The 19,860-nt window shown below is 51.3% G+C and overlaps 17 non-coding genes across 17 annotated transcripts; all 17 read left to right on the forward strand.

The window, feature by feature from the left end:
* Window positions 1-209: 209 nt before the first annotated feature.
* On the forward strand, window positions 210-328 carry LOC126311521 (5S ribosomal RNA). The gene has a single exon (XR_007554656.1). It is a non-coding gene; the product is annotated as a 5S ribosomal RNA (ribosomal RNA).
* A 1,062-nt stretch (window positions 329-1,390) lies between these two features.
* Window positions 1,391-1,509, forward strand: LOC126311576 (5S ribosomal RNA). Its single transcript, XR_007554706.1, has one exon. It is a non-coding gene; the product is annotated as a 5S ribosomal RNA (ribosomal RNA).
* Window positions 1,510-2,571: 1,062 nt separating this feature from the next.
* LOC126311577 (5S ribosomal RNA) lies at window positions 2,572-2,690 on the forward strand. Its single transcript, XR_007554707.1, has one exon. It is a non-coding gene; the product is annotated as a 5S ribosomal RNA (ribosomal RNA).
* Window positions 2,691-3,752: 1,062 nt separating this feature from the next.
* LOC126311617 (5S ribosomal RNA) lies at window positions 3,753-3,870 on the forward strand. The gene has a single exon (XR_007554743.1). It is a non-coding gene; the product is annotated as a 5S ribosomal RNA (ribosomal RNA).
* A 1,062-nt stretch (window positions 3,871-4,932) lies between these two features.
* On the forward strand, window positions 4,933-5,051 carry LOC126311608 (5S ribosomal RNA). Its single transcript, XR_007554735.1, has one exon. It is a non-coding gene; the product is annotated as a 5S ribosomal RNA (ribosomal RNA).
* A 1,062-nt stretch (window positions 5,052-6,113) lies between these two features.
* LOC126311618 (5S ribosomal RNA) lies at window positions 6,114-6,231 on the forward strand. The gene has a single exon (XR_007554744.1). It is a non-coding gene; the product is annotated as a 5S ribosomal RNA (ribosomal RNA).
* A 1,062-nt stretch (window positions 6,232-7,293) lies between these two features.
* Window positions 7,294-7,412, forward strand: LOC126311579 (5S ribosomal RNA). The gene has a single exon (XR_007554708.1). It is a non-coding gene; the product is annotated as a 5S ribosomal RNA (ribosomal RNA).
* A 1,062-nt stretch (window positions 7,413-8,474) lies between these two features.
* LOC126311522 (5S ribosomal RNA) lies at window positions 8,475-8,593 on the forward strand. Its single transcript, XR_007554657.1, has one exon. It is a non-coding gene; the product is annotated as a 5S ribosomal RNA (ribosomal RNA).
* A 1,062-nt stretch (window positions 8,594-9,655) lies between these two features.
* Window positions 9,656-9,774, forward strand: LOC126311525 (5S ribosomal RNA). The gene has a single exon (XR_007554659.1). It is a non-coding gene; the product is annotated as a 5S ribosomal RNA (ribosomal RNA).
* Window positions 9,775-10,836: 1,062 nt separating this feature from the next.
* LOC126311526 (5S ribosomal RNA) lies at window positions 10,837-10,955 on the forward strand. Its single transcript, XR_007554660.1, has one exon. It is a non-coding gene; the product is annotated as a 5S ribosomal RNA (ribosomal RNA).
* A 1,062-nt stretch (window positions 10,956-12,017) lies between these two features.
* LOC126311527 (5S ribosomal RNA) lies at window positions 12,018-12,136 on the forward strand. Its single transcript, XR_007554661.1, has one exon. It is a non-coding gene; the product is annotated as a 5S ribosomal RNA (ribosomal RNA).
* Window positions 12,137-13,198: 1,062 nt separating this feature from the next.
* On the forward strand, window positions 13,199-13,317 carry LOC126311528 (5S ribosomal RNA). Its single transcript, XR_007554662.1, has one exon. It is a non-coding gene; the product is annotated as a 5S ribosomal RNA (ribosomal RNA).
* Window positions 13,318-14,379: 1,062 nt separating this feature from the next.
* LOC126311529 (5S ribosomal RNA) lies at window positions 14,380-14,498 on the forward strand. The gene has a single exon (XR_007554663.1). It is a non-coding gene; the product is annotated as a 5S ribosomal RNA (ribosomal RNA).
* Window positions 14,499-15,560: 1,062 nt separating this feature from the next.
* LOC126311604 (5S ribosomal RNA) lies at window positions 15,561-15,679 on the forward strand. Its single transcript, XR_007554731.1, has one exon. It is a non-coding gene; the product is annotated as a 5S ribosomal RNA (ribosomal RNA).
* Window positions 15,680-16,741: 1,062 nt separating this feature from the next.
* LOC126311531 (5S ribosomal RNA) lies at window positions 16,742-16,860 on the forward strand. The gene has a single exon (XR_007554665.1). It is a non-coding gene; the product is annotated as a 5S ribosomal RNA (ribosomal RNA).
* Window positions 16,861-17,922: 1,062 nt separating this feature from the next.
* On the forward strand, window positions 17,923-18,041 carry LOC126311532 (5S ribosomal RNA). Its single transcript, XR_007554666.1, has one exon. It is a non-coding gene; the product is annotated as a 5S ribosomal RNA (ribosomal RNA).
* A 1,062-nt stretch (window positions 18,042-19,103) lies between these two features.
* On the forward strand, window positions 19,104-19,222 carry LOC126311533 (5S ribosomal RNA). Its single transcript, XR_007554667.1, has one exon. It is a non-coding gene; the product is annotated as a 5S ribosomal RNA (ribosomal RNA).
* Window positions 19,223-19,860: the final 638 nt, after the last annotated feature.

Genomic DNA, 19,860 nt, shown 5'->3' on the forward strand with positions numbered 1-19,860 from the left:
CCAGCAGGACACTGCCACACCCCGCGCAGTCCACCCGCCGCCCGGCCGCGCGCAAGACCTGCGCTGGATAACAATAACAAGGTGCGTCTCCCGCGAGTGTCGAGGTGGAAGGACGTGCTTTGCGTCAAATGTGCCACCGAAAATGGCGATTGCGTGTGTTGGGAGAAGAGGCGAAGGCTTCTTCTGCCGTGCGGCTACAGTATAAGGACGCCAACGGCCATGCCATGTTGAATACACCGGTTCTCGTCCGATCACCGAAGTTAAGCAACATCGGGCCCGGTTAGTACTTGGATGGGTGACCGCCTGGGAACACCGGGTGCTGTTGGCTCTCTCTCTTCTTTTAAATTTCATGTCACTACACCTGGCAGCCCTCTTTTCATACTAACTCTCAGGTGCGACAAAGATGCTCCCACAAGCATTTTAAACTACTGTATTAAACGTAAGATGCGAAATTACAGTAATGAACTCAGTTTGAGCAAGAATGCGCCAAGGAAGGGTGGTAGGAACTCCTTGAAAGTAACGAAACACTGCGAATCGACAGATGTGCACTTGAAATGCGTCAGAGCGCTAAATTCCAAAAACTAAGTAATTAAATAAAAAACTAAAAAAACAGAAAATCAACTGTTCTGGTACGATCACCGACGATAAGCAACAACGTTAGTATTCGGTACGGTGACCGCCAGGGAACTCTGGAAAAGATGGCTGGCAGGGGTAGCCAAAAAATGAAGACAGACAAAGTGTCTCTAGAAATAACAAGAGTATGACACGACAGGACTGTTCTGAAATACGCCAGGGCTTATAGTTTTGTAGCAGTGCACAATTGCATATTTGTAAACAAAAATTTATCTTTCGCCGCTAGAAGAGATGGATGCTTCGTCGAACCGCCTGTGTCTTGTGTCCTTGTTTTCGCACCTTTCCACGGCACGGCACAGCGCTGCACTAGTAGCTCCGAACGGCCGCACACGGCGCCTCGGACACGCCGGTCAGTCCGGCGCCAGTCTCGCAGATGTTTCTCGTGCCTGTGCTGTCATATGGACCACGACCCGAGCGGCAGCGAGCGGCAGTCGAGCAAAGTCGGGACAAGTCGGGACAGAAGTGGACAGCCGAGAATGCACCGTGCGAATTACGCAAATATCTGGAAGCGCGACGCGTGTCAGGCAGGTGAGAACGCTTCCCTCGGTCCAGCAGGACACTGCCACACCCCGCGCAGTCCACCCGCCGCCCGGCCGCGCGCTAGACCTGCGCTGGATAACAATAACAAGGTGCGTCTCCCGCGAGGGTCGAGGTGGAAGGACGTGCTTTGCGTCAAATGTGCCACCGAAAATGGCGATTGCGTGTGTTGGGAGGAGAGGCGAAGGCTTCTTCTGCCGTGCGGCTACAGTATAAGGACGCCAACGGCCATGCCATGTTGAATACACCGGTTCTCGTCCGATCACCGAAGTTAAGCTACATCGGGCCCGGTTAGTACTTGGATGGGTGACCGCCTGGGAACACCGGGTGCTGTTGGCTCTCTCTCTTCTTTTAAATTTCATGTCACTACACCTGGCAGCCCTCTTTTCATACTAACTCTCAGGTGCGACAAAGATGCTCCCACAAGCATTTTAAACTACTGTATTAAACGTAAGATGCGAAATTACAGTAATGAACTCAGTTTGAGCAAGAATGCGCCAAGGAAGGGTGGTAGGAACTCCTTGAAAGTAACGAAACACTGCGAATCGACAGATGTGCACTTGAAATGCGTCAGAGCGCTAAATTCCAAAAACTAAGTAATTAAATAAAAAACTAAAAAAACAGAAAATCAACTGTTCTGGTACGATCACCGACGATAAGCAACAACGTTAGTATTCGGTACGGTGACCGCCAGGGAACTCTGGAAAAGATGGCTGGCAGGGGTAGCCAAAAAATGAAGACAGACAAAGTGTCTCTAGAAATAACAAGAGTATGACACGACAGGACTGTTCTGAAATACGCCAGGGCTTATAGTTTTGTAGCAGTGCACAATTGCATATTTGTAAACAAAAATTTATCTTTCGCCGCTAGAAGAGATGGATGCTTCGTCGAACCGCCTGTGTCTTGTGTCCTTGTTTTCGCACCTTTCCACGGCACGGCACAGCGCTGCACTAGTAGCTCCGAACGGCCGCACACGGCGCCTCGGACACGCCGGTCAGTCCGGCGCCAGTCTCGCAGATGTTTCTCGTGCCTGTGCTGTCATATGGACCACGACCAGAGCGGCAGCGAGCGGCAGTCGAGCAAAGTCGGGACAAGTCGGGACAGAAGTGGACAGCCGAGAATGCACCGTGCGAATTACGCAAATATCTGGAAGCGCGACGCGTGTCAGGCAGGTGAGAACGCTTCCCTCGGTCCAGCAGGACACTGCCACACCCCGCGCAGTCCACCCGCCGCCCGGCCGCGCGCTAGACCTGCGCTGGATAACAATAACAAGGTGCGTCTCCCGCGAGGGTCGAGGTGGAAGGACGTGCTTTGCGTCAAATGTGCCACCGAAAATGGCGATTGCGTGTGTTGGGAGGAGAGGCGAAGGCTTCTTCTGCCGTGCGGCTACAGTATAAGGACGCCAACGGCCATGCCATGTTGAATACACCGGTTCTCGTCCGATCACCGAAGTTAAGCTACATCGGGCCCGGTTAGTACTTGGATGGGTGACCGCCTGGGAACACCGGGTGCTGTTGGCTCTCTTTCTTCTTTTAAATTTCATGTCACTACACCTGGCAGCCCTCTTTTCATACTAACTCTCAGGTGCGACAAAGATGCTCCCACAAGCATTTTAAACTACTGTATTAAACGTAAGATGCGAAATTACAGTAATGAACTCAGTTTGAGCAAGAATGCGCCAAGGAAGGGTGGTAGGAACTCCTTGAAAGTAACGAAACACTGCGAATCGACAGATGTGCACTTGAAATGCGTCAGAGCGCTAAATTCCAAAAACTAAGTAATTAAATAAAAAACTAAAAAAACAGAAAATCAACTGTTCTGGTACGATCAACGACGATAAGCAACAACGTTAGTATTCGGATCGGTGACCGCCAGGGAACTCTGGAAAAGAGGGCTGGCAGGGGTAGCCAAAAAATGAAGACAGACAAAGTGTCTCTAGAAATAACAAGAGTATGACACGACAGGACTGTTCTGAAATACGCCAGGGCTTATAGTTTTGTAGCAGTGCACAATTGCATATTTGTAAACAAAAATTTATCTTTCGCCGCTAGAAGAGATGGATGCTTTGTCGAACCGCCTGTGTCTTGTGTCCGTGTTTTCGCACCTTTCCACGGCACGGCACAGCGCTGCACTAGTAGCTCCGAACGGCCGCACACGGCGCCTCGGACACGCCGGTCAGTCCGGCGCCAGTCTCGCAGATGTTTCTCGTGCTTGTGCTGTCATATGGACCACGACCCGAGCGGCAGCGAGCGGCAGTCGAGCAAAGTCGGGACAAGTCGGGACAGAAGTGGACAGCCGAGAATGCACCGTGCGAATTACGCAAATATCTGGAAGCGCGACGCGTGTCAGGCAGGTGAGAACGCTTCCCTCGGTCCAGCAGGACACTGCCACACCCCGCGCAGTCCACCCGCCGCCCGGCCGCGCGCAAGACCTGCGCTGGATAACAATAACAAGGTGCGTCTCCCGCGAGTGTCGAGGTGGAAGGACGTGCTTTGCGTCAAATGTGCCACCGAAAATGGCGATTGCGTGTGTTGGGAGGAGAGGCGAATGCTTCTTCTGCCGTGCGGCTACAGTATAAGGACGCCAACGGCCATGCCATGTTGAATACACCGGTTCTCGTCCGATCACCGAAGTTAATAACATCGGGCCCGGTTAGTACTTGGATGGGTGACCGCCTGGGAACACCGGGTGCTGTTGGCTCTCTCTCTTCTTTTAAATTTCATGTCACTACACCTGGCAGCCCTCTTTTCATACTAACTCTCAGGTGCGACAAAGATGCTCCCACAAGCATTTTAAACTACTGTATTAAACGTAAGATGCGAAATTACAGTAATGAACTCAGTTTGAGCAAGAATGCGCCAAGGAAGGGTGGTAGGAACTCCTTGAAAGTAACGAAACACTGCGAATCGACAGATGTGCACTTGAAATGCGTCAGAGCGCTAAATTCCAAAAACTAAGTAATTAAATAAAAAACTAAAAAAACAGAAAATCAACTGTTCTTGTACGATCACCGACGATAAGCAACAACGTTAGTATTCGGTACGGTGACCGCCAGGGAACTCTGGAAAAGATGGCTGGCAGGGGTAGCCAAAAAATGAAGACAGACAAAGTGTCTCTAGAAATAACAAGAGTATGACACGACAGGACTGTTCTGAAATACGCCAGGGCTTATAGTTTTGTAGCAGTGCACAATTGCATATTTGTAAACAAAAATTTATCTTTCGCCGCTAGAAGAGATGGATGCTTCGTCGAACCGCCTGTGTCTTGTGTCCTTGTTTTCGCACCTTTCCACGGCACGGCACAGCGCTGCACTAGTAGCTCCGAACGGCCGCACACGGCGCCTCGGACACGCCGGTCAGTCCGGCGCCAGTCTCGCAGATGTTTCTCGTGCTTGTGCTGTCATATGGACCACGACCCGAGCGGCAGCGAGCGGCAGTCGAGCAAAGTCGGGACAAGTCGGGACAGAAGTGGACAGCCGAGAATGCACCGTGCGAATTACGCAAATATCTGGAAGCGCGACGCGTGTCAGGCAGGTGAGAACGCTTCCCTCGGTCCAGCAGGACACTGCCACACCCCGCGCAGTCCACCCGCCGCCCGGCCGCGCGCTAGACCTGCGCTGGATAACAATAACAAGGTGCGTCTCCCGCGAGGGTCGAGGTGGAAGGACGTGCTTTGCGTCAAATGTGCCACCGAAAATGGCGATTGCGTGTGTTGGGAGGAGAGGCGAAGGCTTCTTCTGCCGTGCGGCTACAGTATAAGGACGCCAACGGCCATGCCATGTTGAATACACCGGTTCTCGTCCGATCACCAAAGTTAAGCTACATCGGGCCCGGTTAGTACTTGGATGGGTGACCGCCTGGGAACACCGGGTGCTGTTGGCTCTCTCTCTTCTTTTAAATTTCATGTCACTACACCTGGCAGCCCTCTTTTCATACTAACTCTCAGGTGCGACAAAGATGCTCCCACAAGCATTTTAAACTACTGTATTAAACGTAAGATGCGAAATTACAGTAATGAACTCAGTTTGAGCAAGAATGCGCCAAGGAAGGGTGGTAGGAACTCCTTGAAAGTAACGAAACACTGCGAATCGACAGATGTGCACTTGAAATGCGTCAGAGCGCTAAATTCCAAAAACTAAGTAATTAAATAAAAAACTAAAAAAACAGAAAATCAACTGTTCTGGTACGATCAACGACGATAAGCAACAACGTTAGTATTCGGATCGGTGACCGCCAGGGAACTCTGGAAAAGAGGGCTGGCAGGGGTAGCCAAAAAATGAAGACAGACAAAGTGTCTCTAGAAATAACAAGAGTATGACACGACAGGACTGTTCTGAAATACGCCAGGGCTTATAGTTTTGTAGCAGTGCACAATTGCATATTTGTAAACAAAAATTTATCTTTCGCCGCTAGAAGAGATGGATGCTTTGTCGAACCGCCTGTGTCTTGTGTCCGTGTTTTCGCACCTTTCCACGGCACGGCACAGCGCTGCACTAGTAGCTCCGAACGGCCGCACACGGCGCCTCGGACACGCCGGTCAGTCCGGCGCCAGTCTCGCAGATGTTTCTCGTGCTTGTGCTGTCATATGGACCACGACCCGAGCGGCAGCGAGCGGCAGTCGAGCAAAGTCGGGACAAGTCGGGACAGAAGTGGACAGCCGAGAATGCACCGTGCGAATTACGCAAATATCTGGAAGCGCGACGCGTGTCAGGCGGGTGAGAACGCTTCCCTCGGTCCAGCAGGACACTGCCACACCCCGCGCAGTCCACCCGCCGCCCGGCCGCGCGCAAGACCTGCGCTGGATAACAATAACAAGGTGCGTCTCCCGCGAGTGTCGAGGTGGAAGGACGTGCTTTGCGTCAAATGTGCCACCGAAAATGGCGATTGCGTGTGTTGGGAGGAGAGGCGAAGGCTTCTTCTGCCGTGCGGCTACAGTATAAGGACGCCAACGGCCATGCCATGTTGAATACACCGGTTCTCGTCCGATCACCGAAGTTAATAACATCGGGCCCGGTTAGTACTTGGATGGGTGACCGCCTGGGAACACCGGGTGCTGTTGGCTCTCTCTCTTCTTTTAAATTTCATGTCACTACACCTGGCAGCCCTCTTTTCATACTAACTCTCAGGTGCGACAAAGATGCTCCCACAAGCATTTTAAACTACTGTATTAAACGTAAGATGCGAAATTACAGTAATGAACTCAGTTTGAGCAAGAATGCGCCAAGGAAGGGTGGTAGGAACTCCTTGAAAGTAACGAAACACTGCGAATCGACAGATGTGCACTTGAAATGCGTCAGAGCGCTAAATTCCAAAAACTAAGTAATTAAATAAAAAACTAAAAAAACAGAAAATCAACTGTTCTTGTACGATCACCGACGATAAGCAACAACGTTAGTATTCGGTACGGTGACCGCCAGGGAACTCTGGAAAAGATGGCTGGCAGGGGTAGCCAAAAAATGAAGACAGACAAAGTGTCTCTAGAAATAACAAGAGTATGACACGACAGGACTGTTCTGAAATACGCCAGGGCTTATAGTTTTGTAGCAGTGCACAATTGCATATTTGTAAACAAAAATTTATCTTTCGCCGCTAGAAGAGATGGATGCTTCGTCGAACCGCCTGTGTCTTGTGTCCTTGTTTTCGCACCTTTCCACGGCACGGCACAGCGCTGCACTAGTAGCTCCGAACGGCCGCACACGGCGCCTCGGACACGCCGGTCAGTCCGGCGCCAGTCTCGCAGATGTTTCTCGTGCTTGTGCTGTCATATGGACCACGACCCGAGCGGCAGCGAGCGGCAGTCGAGCAAAGTCGGGACAAGTCGGGACAGAAGTGGACAGCCGAGAATGCACCGTGCGAATTACGCAAATATCTGGAAGCGCGACGCGTGTCAGGCAGGTGAGAACGCTTCCCTCGGTCCAGCAGGACACTGCCACACCCCGCGCAGTCCACCCGCCGCCCGGCCGCGCGCTAGACCTGCGCTGGATAACAATAACAAGGTGCGTCTCCCGCGAGGGTCGAGGTGGAAGGACGTGCTTTGCGTCAAATGTGCCACCGAAAATGGCGATTGCGTGTGTTGGGAGGAGAGGCGAAGGCTTCTTCTGCCGTGCGGCTACAGTATAAGGACGCCAACGGCCATGCCATGTTGAATACACCGGTTCTCGTCCGATCACCGAAGTTAAGCTACATCGGGCCCGGTTAGTACTTGGATGGGTGACCGCCTGGGAACACCGGGTGCTGTTGGCTCTCTCTCTTCTTTTAAATTTCATGTCACTACACCTGGCAGCCCTCTTTTCATACTAACTCTCAGGTGCGACAAAGATGCTCCCACAAGCATTTTAAACTACTGTATTAAACGTAAGATGCGAAATTACAGTAATGAACTCAGTTTGAGCAAGAATGCGCCAAGGAAGGGTGGTAGGAACTCCTTGAAAGTAACGAAACACTGCGAATCGACAGATGTGCACTTGAAATGCGTCAGAGCGCTAAATTCCAAAAACTAAGTAATTAAATAAAAAACTAAAAAAACAGAAAATCAACTGTTCTGGTACGATCAACGACGATAAGCAACAACGTTAGTATTCGGATCGGTGACCGCCAGGGAACTCTGGAAAAGAGGGCTGGCAGGGGTAGCCAAAAAATGAAGACAGACAAAGTGTCTCTAGAAATAACAAGAGTATGACACGACAGGACTGTTCTGAAATACACCAGGGCTTATAGTTTTGTAGCAGTGCACAATTGCATATTTGTAAACAAAAATTTATCTTTCGCCGCTAGAAGAGATGGATGCTTTGTCGAACCGCCTGTGTCTTGTGTCCGTGTTTTCGCACCTTTCCACGGCACGGCACAGCGCTGCACTTGTAGCTCCGAACGGCCGCACACGGCGCCTCGGACACGCCGGTCAGTCCGGCGCCAGTCTCGCAGATGTTTCTCGTGCTTGTGCTGTCATATGGACCACGACCCGAGCGGCAGAGAGCGGCAGTCGAGCAAAGTCGGGACAAGTCGGGACAGAAGTGGACAGCCGAGAATGCACCGTGCGAATTACGCAAATATCTGGAAGCGCGACGCGTGTCAGGCAGGTGAGAACGCTTCCCTCGGTCCAGCAGGACACTGCCACACCCCGCGCAGTCCACCCGCCGCCCGGCCGCGCGCAAGGCCTGCGCTGGATAACAATAACAAGGTGCGTCTCCCGCGAGTGTCGAGGTGGAAGGACGTGCTTTGCGTCAAATGTGCCACCGAAAATGGCGATTGCGTGTGTTGGGAGGAGAGGCGAAGGCTTCTTCTGCCGTGCGGCTACAGTATAAGGACGCCAACGGCCATGCCATGTTGAATACACCGGTTCTCGTCCGATCACCGAAGTTAAGCAACATCGGGCCCGGTTAGTACTTGGATGGGTGACCGCCTGGGAACACCGGGTGCTGTTGGCTCTCTCTCTTCTTTTAAATTTCATGTCACTACACCTGGCAGCCCTCTTTTCATACTAACTCTCAGGTGCGACAAAGATGCTCCCACAAGCATTTTAAACTACTGTATTAAACGTAAGATGCGAAATTACAGTAATGAACTCAGTTTGAGCAAGAATGCGCCAAGGAAGGGTGGTAGGAACTCCTTGAAAGTAACGAAACACTGCGAATCGACAGATGTGCACTTGAAATGCGTCAGAGCGCTAAATTCCAAAAACTAAGTAATTAAATAAAAAACTAAAAAAACAGAAAATCAACTGTTCTGGTACGATCACCGACGATAAGCAACAACGTTAGTATTCGGATCGGTGACCGCCAGGGAACTCTGGAAAAGAGGGCTGGCAGGGGTAGCCAAAAAATGAAGACAGACACAGTGTCTCTAGAAATAACAAGAGTATGACACGACAGGACTGTTCTGAAATACGCCAGGGCTTATAGTTTTGTAGCAGTGCACAATTGCATATTTGTAAACAAAAATTTATCTTTCGCCGCTAGAAGAGATGGATGCTTTGTCGAACCGCCTGTGTCTTGTGTCCGTGTTTTCGCACCTTTCCACGGCACGGCACAGCGCTGCACTTGTAGCTCCGAACGGCCGCACACGGCGCCTCGGACACGCCGGTCAGTCCGGCGCCAGTCTCGCAGATGTTTCTCGTGCTTGTGCTGTCATATGGACCACGACCCGAGCGGCAGAGAGCGGCAGTCGAGCAAAGTCGGGACAAGTCGGGACAGAAGTGGACAGCCGAGAATGCACCGTGCGAATTACGCAAATATCTGGAAGCGCGACGCGTGTCAGGCAGGTGAGAACGCTTCCCTCGGTCCAGCAGGACACTGCCACACCCCGCGCAGTCCACCCGCCGCCCGGCCGCGCGCAAGACCTGCGCTGGATAACAATAACAAGGTGCGTCTCCCGCGAGTGTCGAGGTGGAAGGACGTGCTTTGCGTCAAATGTGCCACCGAAAATGGCGATTGCGTGTGTTGGGAGGAGAGGCGAAGGCTTCTTCTGCCGTGCGGCTACAGTATAAGGACGCCAACGGCCATGCCATGTTGAATACACCGGTTCTCGTCCGATCACCGAAGTTAAGCAACATCGGGCCCGGTTAGTACTTGGATGGGTGACCGCCTGGGAACACCGGGTGCTGTTGGCTCTCTCTCTTCTTTTAAATTTCATGTCACTACACCTGGCAGCCCTCTTTTCATACTAACTCTCAGGTGCGACAAAGATGCTCCCACAAGCATTTTAAAGTACTGTATTAAACGTAAGATGCGAAATTACAGTAATGAACTCAGTTTGAGCAAGAATGCGCCAAGGAAGGGTGGTAGGAACTCCTTGAAAGTAACGAAACACTGCGAATCGACAGATGTGCACTTGAAATGCGTCAGAGCGCTAAATTCCAAAAACTAAGTAATTAAATAAAAAACTAAAAAAACAGAAAATCAACTGTTCTGGTACGATCACCGACGATAAGCAACAACGTTAGTATTCGGATCGGTGACCGCCAGGGAACTCTGGAAAAGAGGGCTGGCAGGGGTAGCCAAAAAATGAAGACAGACACAGTGTCTCTAGAAATAACAAGAGTATGACACGACAGGACTGTTCTGAAATACGCCAGGGCTTATAGTTTTGTAGCAGTGCACAATTGCATATTTGTAAACAAAAATTTATCTTTCGCCGCTAGAAGAGATGGATGCTTTGTCGAACCGCCTGTGTCTTGTGTCCGTGTTTTCGCACCTTTCCACGGCACGGCACAGCGCTGCACTAGTAGCTCCGAACGGCCGCACACGGCGCCTCGGACACGCCGGTCAGTCCGGCGCCAGTCTCGCAGATGTTTCTCGTGCTTGTGCTGTCATATGGACCACGACCCGAGCGGCAGCGAGCGGCAGTCGAGCAAAGTCGGGACAAGTCGGGACAGAAGTGGACAGCCGAGAATGCACCGTGCGAATTACGCAAATATCTGGAAGCGCGACGCGTGTCAGGCAGGTGAGAACGCTTCCCTCGGTCCAGCAGGACACTGCCACACCCCGCGCAGTCCACCCGCCGCCCGGCCGCGCGTAAGACCTGCGCTGGATAACAATAACAAGGTGCGTCTCCCGCGAGTGTCGAGGTGGAAGGACGTGCTTTGCGTCAAATGTGCCACCGAAAATGGCGATTGCGTGTGTTGGGAGGAGAGGCGAAGGCTTCTTCTGCCGTGCGGCTACAGTATAAGGACGCCAACGGCCATGCCATGTTGAATACACCGGTTCTCGTCCGATCACCGAAGTTAAGCAACATCGGGCCCGGTTAGTACTTGGATGGGTGACCGCCTGGGAACACCGGGTGCTGTTGGCTCTCTCTCTTATTTTAAATTTCATATCACTACACCTGGCAGCCCTCTTTTCGTACTAACTCTCAGGTGCGACAAAGATGCTCCCACAAGCATTTTAAACTACTGTATTAAACGTAAGATGCGAAATTACAGTAATGAACTCAGTTTGAGCAAGAATGCGCCAAGGAAGGGTGGTAGGAACTCCTTGAAAGTAACGAAACACTGCGAATCGACAGATGTGCACTTGAAATGCGTCAGAGCGCTAAATTCCAAAAACTAAGTAATTAAATAAAAAACTAAAAAAACAGAAAATCAACTGTTCTGGTACGATCAACGACGATAAGCAACAACGTTAGTATTCGGATCGGTGACCGCCAGGGAACTCTGGAAAAGAGGGCTGGCAGGGGTAGCCAAAAAATGAAGACAGACAAAGTGTCTCTAGAAATAACAAGAGTATGACACGACAGGACTGTTCTGAAATACGCCAGGGCTTATAGTTTTGTAGCAGTGCACAATTGCATATTTGTAAACAAAAATTTATCTTTCGCCGCTAGAAGAGATGGATGCTTTGTCGAACCGCCTGTGTCTTGTGTCCGTGTTTTCGCACCTTTCCACGGCACGGCACAGCGCTGCACTTGTAGCTCCGAACGGCCGCACACGGCGCCTCGGACACGCCGGTCAGTCCGGCGCCAGTCTCACAGATGTTTCTCGTGCTTGTGCTGTCATATGGACCACGACCCGAGCGGCAGAGAGCGGCAGTCGAGCAAAGTCGGGACAAGTCGGGACAGAAGTGGACAGCCGAGAATGCACCGTGCGAATTACGCAAATATCTGGAAGCGCGACGCGTGTCAGGCAGGTGAGAACGCTTCCCTCGGTCCAGCAGGACACTGCCACACCCCGCGCAGTCCACCCGCCGCCCGGCCGCGCGCAAGACCTGCGCTGGATAACAATAACAAGGTGCGTCTCCCGCGAGTGTCGAGGTGGAAGGACGTGCTTTGCGTCAAATGTGCCACCGAAAATGGCGATTGCGTGTGTTGGGAGGAGAGGCGAAGGCTTCTTCTGCCGTGCGGCTACAGTATAAGGACGCCAACGGCCATGCCATGTTGAATACACCGGTTCTCGTCCGATCACCGAAGTTAAGCAACATCGGGCCCGGTTAGTACTTGGATGGGTGACCGCCTGGGAACACCGGGTGCTGTTGGCTCTCTCTCTTCTTTTAAATTTCATGTCACTACACCTGGCAGCCCTCTTTTCATGCTAACTCTCAGGTGCGACAAAGATGCTCCCACAAGCATTTTAAACTACTGTATTAAACGTAAGATGCGAAATTACAGTAATGAACTCAGTTTGAGCAAGAATGCGCCAAGGAAGGGTGGTAGGAACTCCTTGAAAGTAACGAAACACTGCGAATCGACAGATGTGCACTTGAAATGCGTCAGAGCGCTAAATTCCAAAAACTAAGTAATTAAATAAAAAACTAAAAAAACAGAAAATCAACTGTTCTGGTACGATCACCGACGATAAGCAACAACGTTAGTATTCGGATCGGTGACCGCCAGGGAACTCTGGAAAAGAGGGCTGGCAGGGGTAGCCAAAAAATGAAGACAGACACAGTGTCTCTAGAAATAACAAGAGTATGACACGACAGGACTGTTCTGAAATACGCCAGGGCTTATAGTTTTGTAGCAGTGCACAATTGCATATTTGTAAACAAAAATTTATCTTTCGCCGCTAGAAGAGATGGATGCTTTGTCGAACCGCCTGTGTCTTGTGTCCGTGTTTTCGCACCTTTCCACGGCACGGCACAGCGCTGCACTAGTAGCTCCGAACGGCCGCACACGGCGCCTCGGACACGCCGGTCAGTCCGGCGCCAGTCTCGCAGATGTTTCTCGTGCTTGTGCTGTCATATGGACCACGACCCGAGCGGCAGCGAGCGGCAGTCGAGCAAAGTCGGGACAAGTCGGGACAGAAGTGGACAGCCGAGAATGCACCGTGCGAATTACGCAAATATCTGGAAGCGCGACGCGTGTCAGGCAGGTGAGAACGCTTCCCTCGGTCCAGCAGGACACTGCCACACCCCGCGCAGTCCACCCGCCGCCCGGCCGCGCGTAAGACCTGCGCTGGATAACAATAACAAGGTGCGTCTCCCGCGAGTGTCGAGGTGGAAGGACGTGCTTTGCGTCAAATGTGCCACCGAAAATGGCGATTGCGTGTGTTGGGAGGAGAGGCGAAGGCTTCTTCTGCCGTGCGGCTACAGTATAAGGACGCCAACGGCCATGCCATGTTGAATACACCGGTTCTCGTCCGATCACCGAAGTTAAGCAACATCGGGCCCGGTTAGTACTTGGATGGGTGACCGCCTGGGAACACCGGGTGCTGTTGGCTCTCTCTCTTATTTTAAATTTCATATCACTACACCTGGCAGCCCTCTTTTCGTACTAACTCTCAGGTGCGACAAAGATGCTCCCACAAGCATTTTAAACTACTGTATTAAACGTAAGATGCGAAATTACAGTAATGAACTCAGTTTGAGCAAGAATGCGCCAAGGAAGGGTGGTAGGAACTCCTTGAAAGTAACGAAACACTGCGAATCGACAGATGTGCACTTGAAATGCGTCAGAGCGCTAAATTCCAAAAACTAAGTAATTAAATAAAAAACTAAAAAAACAGAAAATCAACTGTTCTGGTACGATCAACGACGATAAGCAACAACGTTAGTATTCGGATCGGTGACCGCCAGGGAACTCTGGAAAAGAGGGCTGGCAGGGGTAGCCAAAAAATGAAGACAGACAAAGTGTCTCTAGAAATAACAAGAGTATGACACGACAGGACTGTTCTGAAATACGCCAGGGCTTATAGTTTTGTAGCAGTGCACAATTGCATATTTGTAAACAAAAATTTATCTTTCGCCGCTAGAAGAGATGGATGCTTTGTCGAACCGCCTGTGTCTTGTGTCCGTGTTTTCGCACCTTTCCACGGCACGGCACAGCGCTGCACTTGTAGCTCCGAACGGCCGCACACGGCGCCTCGGACACGCCGGTCAGTCCGGCGCCAGTCTCACAGATGTTTCTCGTGCTTGTGCTGTCATATGGACCACGACCCGAGCGGCAGAGAGCGGCAGTCGAGCAAAGTCGGGACAAGTCGGGACAGAAGTGGACAGCCGAGAATGCACCGTGCGAATTACGCAAATATCTGGAAGCGCGACGCGTGTCAGGCAGGTGAGAACGCTTCCCTCGGTCCAGCAGGACACTGCCACACCCCGCGCAGTCCACCCGCCGCCCGGCCGCGCGCAAGACCTGCGCTGGATAACAATAACAAGGTGCGTCTCCCGCGAGTGTCGAGGTGGAAGGACGTGCTTTGCGTCAAATGTGCCACCGAAAATGGCGATTGCGTGTGTTGGGAGGAGAGGCGAAGGCTTCTTCTGCCGTGCGGCTACAGTATAAGGACGCCAACGGCCATGCCATGTTGAATACACCGGTTCTCGTCCGATCACCGAAGTTAAGCAACATCGGGCCCGGTTAGTACTTGGATGGGTGACCGCCTGGGAACACCGGGTGCTGTTGGCTCTCTCTCTTCTTTTAAATTTCATGTCACTACACCTGGCAGCCCTCTTTTCATACTAACTCTCAGGTGCGACAAAGATGCTCCCACAAGCATTTTAAACTACTGTATTAAACGTAAGATGCGAAATTACAGTAATGAACTCAGTTTGAGCAAGAATGCGCCAAGGAAGGGTGGTAGGAACTCCTTGAAAGTAACGAAACACTGCGAATCGACAGATGTGCACTTGAAATGCGTCAGAGCGCTAAATTCCAAAAACTAAGTAATTAAATAAAAAACTAAAAAAACAGAAAATCAACTGTTCTGGTACGATCACCGACGATAAGCAACAACGTTAGTATTCGGATCGGTGACCGCCAGGGAACTCTGGAAAAGAGGGCTGGCAGGGGTAGCCAAAAAATGAAGACAGACACAGTGTCTCTAGAAATAACAAGAGTATGACACGACAGGACTGTTCTGAAATACGCCAGGGCTTATAGTTTTGTAGCAGTGCACAATTGCATATTTGTAAACAAAAATTTATCTTTCGCCGCTAGAAGAGATGGATGCTTTGTCGAACCGCCTGTGTCTTGTGTCCGTGTTTTCGCACCTTTCCACGGCACGGCACAGCGCTGCACTAGTAGCTCCGAACGGCCGCACACGGCGCCTCGGACACGCCGGTCAGTCCGGCGCCAGTCTCGCAGATGTTTCTCGTGCTTGTGCTGTCATATGGACCACGACCCGAGCGGCAGCGAGCGGCAGTCGAGCAAAGTCGGGACAAGTCGGGACAGAAGTGGACAGCCGAGAATGCACCGTGCGAATTACGCAAATATCTGGAAGCGCGACGCGTGTCAGGCAGGTGAGAACGCTTCCCTCGGTCCAGCAGGACACTGCCACACCCCGCGCAGTCCACCCGCCGCCCGGCCGCGCGCAAGACCTGCGCTGGATAACAATAACAAGGTGCGTCTCCCGCGAGTGTCGAGGTGGAAGGACGTGCTTTGCGTCAAATGTGCCACCGAAAATGGCGATTGCGTGTGTTGGGAGGAGAGGCGAAGGCTTCTTCTGCCGTGCGGCTACAGTATAAGGACGCCAACGGCCATGCCATGTTGAATACACCGGTTCTCGTCCGATCACCGAAGTTAAGCAACATCGGGCCCGGTTAGTACTTGGATGGGTGACCGCCTGGGATCACCGGGTGCTGTTGGCTCTCTCTCTTCTTTTAAATTTCATGTCACTACACCTGGCAGCCCTCTTTTCATACTAACTCTCAGGTGCGACAAAGATGCTCCCACAAGCATTTTAAACTACTGTATTAAACGTAAGATGCGAAATTACAGTAATGAACTCAGTTTGAGCAAGAATGCGCCAAGGAAGGGTGGTAGGAACTCCTTGAAAGTAACGAAACACTGCGAATCGACAGATGTGCACTTGAAATGCGTCAGAGCGCTAAATTCCAAAAACTAAGTAATTAAATAAAAAACTAAAAAAACAGAAAATCAACTGTTCTGGTACGATCACCGACGGTAAGCAACAACGTTAGTATTCGGATCGGTGACCGCCAGGGAACTCTGGAAAAGAAGGCTGGCAGGGGTAGCCAAAAAATGAAGGCAGACAAAGTGCCTCTAGAAATAACAAGAGTATGACACGACAGGACTGTTCTGAAATACGCCAGCGCTTATAGTTTTGTAGCAGTGCACAATTGCATATTTGCAAACAAAAATTTATCTTTCGCCGCTAGAAGAGATGGATGCTTTGTCGAACCGCCTGTGTCTTGTGTCCGTGTTTTCGCACCTTTCCACGGCACGGCACAGCGCTGCACTAGTAGCTCCGAACGGCCGCACACGGCGCCTCTGACACGCCGGTCAGTCCGGCGCCAGTCTCGCAGATGTTTCTCGTGCTTGTGCTGTCATATGGACCACGACCCGAGCGGCAGCGAGCGGCAGTCGAGCAAAGTCGGGACAAGTCGGGACAGAAGTGGACAGCCGAGAATGCACCGTGCGAATTACGCAAATATCTGGAAGCGCGACGCGTGTCAGGCAGGTGAGAACGCTTCCCTCGGTCCAGCAGGACACTGCCACACCCCGCGCAGTCCACCCGCCGCCCGGCCGCGCGCAAGACCTGCGCTGGATAACAATAACGAGGTGCGTCTCCCACGAGTGTTGAGGTGGAAGGACGTGCTTTGCGTCAAATGTGCCACCGAAAATGGCGATTGCGTGTGTTGGGAGGAGAGGCGAAGGCTTCTTCTGCCGTGCGGCTACAGTATAAGGACGCCAACGGCCATGCCATGTTGAATACACCGGTTCTCGTCCGATCACCGAAGTTAAGCAACATCGGGCCCGGTTAGTACTTGGATGGGTGACCGCCTGGGAACACCGGGTGCTGTTGGCTCTCTCTCTTCTTTTAAATTTCATGTCACTACACCTGGCAGCCCTCTTTTCATACTAACTCTCAGGTGCGACAAAGATGCTCCCACAAGCATTTTAAACTACTGTATTAAACGTAAGATGCGAAATTACAGTAATGAATTCAGTTTGAGCAAGAATGCGCCAAGGAAGGGTGGTAGGAACTCCTTGAAAGTAACGAAACACTGCGAATCGACAGATGTGCACTTGAAATGCGTCAGAGCGCTAAATTCCAAAAACTAAGTAATTAAATAAAAAACTAAAAAAACAGAAAATCAACTGTTCTGGTACGATCACCGACGATAAGCAACAACGTTAGTATTCGGATCGGTGACCGCCAGGGAACTCTGTAAAAGAGGGCTGGCAGGGGTAGCCAAAAAATGAAGACAGACAAAGTGTCTCTAGAAATAACAAGAGTATGACACGACAGGACTGTTCTGAAATACGCCAGGGCTTATAGTTTTGTAGCAGTGCACAATTGCATATTTGTAAACAAAAATTTATCTTTCGCCACTAGAAGAGATGGATGCTTTGTCGAACCGCCTGTGTCTTGTGTCCGTGTTTTCGCACCTTTCCACGGCACGGCACAGCGCTGCACTAGTAGCTCCGAACGGCCGCACACGGCGCCTCGGACACGCCGGTCAGTCCGGCGCCAGTCTCGCAGATGTTTCTCGTGCTTGTGCTGTCATATGGACCACGACCCGTGCGGCAGCGAGCGGCAGTCGAGCAAAGTCGGGACAAGTCGGGACAGAAGTGGACAGCCGAGAATGCACCGTGCGAATTACGCAAATATCTGGAAGCGCGACGCGTGTCAGGCAGGTGAGAACGCTTCCCTCGGTCCAGCAGGACACTGCCACACCCCGCGCAGTCCACCCGCCGCCCGGCCGCGCGCAAGACCTGCGCTGGATAACAATAACAAGGTGCGTCTCCCGCGAGTGTCGAGGTGGAAGGACGTGCTTTGCGTCAAATGTGCCACCGAAAATGGCGATTGCGTGTGTTGGGAGGAGAGGCGAATGCTTCTTCTGCCGTGCGGCTACAGTATAAGGACGCCAACGGCCATGCCATGTTGAATACACCGGTTCTCGTCCGATCACCGAAGTTAAGCAACATCGGGCCCGGTTAGTACTTGGATGGGTGACCGCCTGGGAACACCGGGTGCTGTTGGCTCTCTCTCTTCTTTTAAATTTCATGTCACTACACCTGGCAGCCCTCTTTTCATACTAACTCTCAGGTGCGACAAAGATGCTCCCACAAGCATTTTAAACTACTGTATTAAACGTAAGATGCGAAATTACAGTAATGAATTCAGTTTGAGCAAGAATGCGCCAAGGAAGGGTGGTAGGAACTCCTTGAAAGTAACGAAACACTGCGAATCGACAGATGTGCACTTGAAATGCGTCAGAGCGCTAAATTCCAAAAACTAAGTAATTAAATAAAAAACTAAAAAAACAGAAAATCAACTGTTCTGGTACGATCACCGACGATAAGCAACAACGTTAGTATTCGGATCGGTGACCGCCAGGGAACTCTGTAAAAGGGGGCTGGCAGGGGTAGCCAAAAAATGAAGACAGACAAAGTGTCTCTAGAAATAACAAGAGTATGACACGACAGGACTGTTCTGAAATACGCCAGGGCTTATAGTTTTGTAGCAGTGCACAATTGCATATTTGTAAACAAAAATTTATCTTTCGCCACTAGAAGAGATGGATGCTTTGTCGAACCGCCTGTGTCTTGTGTCCGTGTTTTCGCACCTTTCCACGGCACGGCACAGCGCTGCACTAGTAGCTCCGAACGGCCGCACACGGCGCCTCGGACACGCCGGTCAGTCCGGCGCCAGTCTCGCAGATGTTTCTCGTGCTTGTGCTGTCATATGGACCACGACCCGTGCGGCAGCGAGCGGCAGTCGAGCAAAGTCGGGACAAGTCGGGACAGAAGTGGACAGCCGAGAATGCACCGTGCGAATTACGCAAATATCTGGAAGCGCGACGCGTGTCAGGCAGGTGAGAACGCTTCCCTCGGTCCAGCAGGACACTGCCACACCCCGCGCAGTCCACCCGCCGCCCGGCCGCGCGCAAGACCTGCGCTGGATAACAATAACAAGGTGCGTCTCCCGCGAGTGTCGAGGTGGAAGGACGTGCTTTGCGTCAAATGTGCCACCGAAAATGGCGATTGCGTGTGTTGGGAGGAGAGGCGAATGCTTCTTCTGCCGTGCGGCTACAGTATAAGGACGCCAACGGCCATGCCATGTTGAATACACCGGTTCTCGTCCGATCACCGAAGTTAAGCAACATCGGGCCCGGTTAGTACTTGGATGGGTGACCGCCTGGGAACACCGGGTGCTGTTGGCTCTCTCTCTTATTTTAAATTTCATATCACTACACCTGGCAGCCCTCTTTTCATACTAACTCTCAGGTGCGACAAAGATGCTCCCACAAGCATTTTAAACTACTGTATTAAACGTAAGATGCGAAATTACAGTAATGAACTCAGTTTGAGCAAGAATGCGCCAAGGAAGGGTGGTAGGAACTCCTTGAAAGTAACGAAACACTGCGAATCGACAGATGTGCACTTGAAATGCGTCAGAGCGCTAAATTCCAAAAACTAAGTAATTAAATAAAAAACTAAAAAAACAGAAAATCAACTGTTCTGGTACGATCACCGACGATAAGCAACAACGTTAGTATTCGGATCGGTGACCGCCAGGGAACTCTGGAAAAGAGGGCTGGCAGGGGTAGCCAAAAAATGAAGACAGACAAAGTGTCTCTAGAAATAACAAGAGTATGACACGACAGGACTGTTCTGAAATACGCCAGGGCTTATAGTTTTGTAGCAGTGCACAATTGCATATTTGTAAACAAAAATTTATCTTTCGCCGCTAGAAGAGATGGATGCTTTGTCGAACCGCCTGTGTCTTGTGTCCGTGTTTTCGCACCTTTCCACGGCACGGCACATCACTGCACTTGTAGCTCCGAACGGCCGCACACGG

Source organism: Schistocerca gregaria, unplaced genomic scaffold (assembly GCF_023897955.1).
Source record: "Schistocerca gregaria isolate iqSchGreg1 unplaced genomic scaffold, iqSchGreg1.2 ptg000431l, whole genome shotgun sequence".
In the NCBI taxonomy this organism is placed as follows: Eukaryota; Metazoa; Arthropoda; class Insecta; order Orthoptera; family Acrididae; genus Schistocerca; species Schistocerca gregaria.